We start from the raw sequence: 2,926 nt of genomic DNA on the forward strand, positions 1-2,926 counted from the left end.
CTCTTCTGCAGCTCTGTTGAACAACAAAATAAAGATTCTCATCAGAGCTGTTAGTGGCATGGATCAGCCTGTAGCCTGTAGACAGATGAGGTGCGGCTAGCTGACCTGAACCARGGCTGGCAGAGCCTCTGAGAAGGCTGGGTGCCCAACGATAGGGGTGGATGGCTGGGCCTGGCCCTAARCCTGAGCTAGGGTGCTGGGGTGGGTAGCACTGTGAAAGCTGCTTCCTGTCTGGCCGACGGGCCATTTCTTTGATGTGTGGCGGTCCGACCCGGTCTCTCCCTGGGGGTCATGGGGTCAGCAGAAGCAGGGCTTGGTTCGAAGTCTCCGAGGGGCCTCTACTGTCAGCCAGCCCTGTCATTTCAGTCATTTCCTCTGCTTCCTGTTGTGGATGGCTTGGCACATCGCTACAATCAACAGATATTTCCTGTTCCACTTCGGTCCAACTCTGACCATCGACCAGAGACTAGCTCCGACAGGCGCGGTCAGAATAGAAAACCTGTTACAGTGGTGCAAATGTATTTGAAAAAAAAAACATATGCCTTATTTACATGAGTATTCAGACCCTTTGCTATGAAACTCGAAAATGAACTCAGGTGCATCCTGTTTCCATTGATCATCCTTGAGATTTTTCTACAACTGATTGGAGTCCACCTTGGTAAATTCAATTGATTGGATATGATTTGGAAAGGCACACACCTGTCTATATAAGGTCCCACAGTTGACTGTGCATGTCAGAGCAGAAACCAAGCCATGAGGTCGAAGGAATTGTCCGTAGAGCTCCGAGGACAGGATTGTGTCGATGCACAGATCTGGGAAAGGGTACCAAAATACACTGCTCAAAAAATAAGGGAACACTAATAATAACACATCCTAGATTGAATGAATGAAATATTCTTATTAAATACTTATTTCTTTACATAGTTGAATGTGCTGACAACAAAATCACACAAATTATCAATGGAAATCAAATTTATCAACCCATGGAGGTCTGGATTGGGGCAGTCACCTCAAAATTAAAGTGGAAAACCACACTACAGGCTGATCCACTTTGATTAATGTCCTTAAAACAAGTCAAAATGAGGCTCGGTAGTGTGTGTGGCCTCCACGTGCCTGTATGACCTCCCTACAACGCCTGGGCATGCTCCTGATGACGGTGGCGGATGGTCTCCTTAGGGATCTCCTCCCAGACCTGGACTAAAGCATCTCCTGGACAGTCTGTGGTGCAACGTGGCGTTGGTGGGTGGAGCGAGACATGATTGTCCCAGATGTACATCAATTGGATTCAGGTCTGGGGAACCGGCGGGCCAGTCCATAGCATCAATGCCTTCCTCTTGCAGAACTGCTGACACACTCCAGCCACATGAGGTCTAGCATTGTCTTGGCCATTAGGAGGAACCCAGGGCCAACCGCACCAGCAATGGTCTCACAGGGGTCTGAGGATCTCATCTCGGTACCTAATGGCAGTCAGGCTACCTCTGGCGAGCACATGGAGGGCTTGTCGCGCCCCAAGAAATGCCACCACCACCATGACTGACCCACTGCCAAACCGGTCATGCTGGAGGATGTTGCAGGCAGCAGAACGTCTCCCACGGCGTCTCCAGACTCTGTCACGTCTGTCACATGTGCTCAGTGTGAACCTGCTTTCATCTGTGAAGAGCACAGGCGCCAGTGGCGAATTTGCCAATCTTGGTGTCTCTGGCAAATGCCAAACGTCCTGCACGGTGTTGGGCTGTAAGCACAACCCCCACCTGTGGACGTCGGGCCCTCATACCACCTCATGGAGTCTGTTACTGACCGTTTGGCAGACACATGCACATTTGTGGCCTGCTGGAGTCATTTTGCAGGGCTCTGGCAGTACTCCTCCTTGCACAAAGGCGGAGGTAGCGGTCCTGCTGCTGGGTTGTTGCCCTCCTACGGCCTCCTCCACGTCTCCTGATGTACTGGCCTGTCTCCGGTAGCGCCTCCATGCTCTGGACACTACGCTGACAGACACAGCAAACCTTCTTGCCACAGCTCGCATTGATGTGCCATCCTGGATGAGCTGCACTACCTGAGCCACTTGTGTGGGTTGTAGACTCCGTCTCATGCTGTGGTCACCACCTGCAGAACCACTCCTTTATTGGGGTGTTCTTGCTAATTGCCTATAATTTCCACCTGTTGTCATTCCATTTGCACAACAGCATGTGAAATTATTTGTCAATCAGTGTTGCTTCCTAAGTGGACAGTTTGATTTCACAGAAGTGTGATTGACTTGGAGTTACATTGTGTGGTTTAAGTGTTCCCTTTATTTTTTTGAGCAGTGTATTTCTGCATCATTGAAGGTCCCCAAGAACACAGTGGCCTCCACCATTCTCTTAAAATGGAAGAAGTTTGGAACCACCAAGACTCTTCCTAGAGCCGCCAAACTGAGAAATTGAGGGAGAAGGGCCTTGGTCAGGGAGTGACCAAGAACCCGATGGTCACTGACAGAGCTCCAGAGTTCCTCTGTGGAGATGGGAGAACCTTCCAAGGACAACCATCTCTGCAGCACTCCACCAATCAGGCCTGTATGTAGTGGCCAGACGGAAGTCCACTTGGAGTTTGCCAAAAGGCACCTAAACACTCTCAGACCATGAGAAACAAGATTCTCTGGTTGATGAAACCAAGATTGAACTCTTTGGCCTGAATGCCATGTGCACGTCTGGAGGAAACCTGGAACCATCCCTACGGGAAGCATTGGTGGCGGCAGCATCATGCTGTGGTGATGTTTTCCAGCAGCAGGGACTGGGGACTAGTCAGGATCGAGGGAATGATGAACAGAGCAATGTACAGAGAGATCCTTGAGAAAACCTGCTCCAGAGAGCTCAGGACCTCAGACTGGGATGAAGGTTCACCTTCCAACAGGACAATAGACCCCTAAGCACACAGCCAAGACAATGCCAGA

The sequence above is a fragment of the Salvelinus sp. IW2-2015 genome, unplaced genomic scaffold (genome assembly GCF_002910315.2).
Source record: "Salvelinus sp. IW2-2015 unplaced genomic scaffold, ASM291031v2 Un_scaffold2598, whole genome shotgun sequence".
NCBI lineage: Eukaryota > Metazoa > Chordata > Actinopteri > Salmoniformes > Salmonidae > Salvelinus > Salvelinus sp. IW2-2015.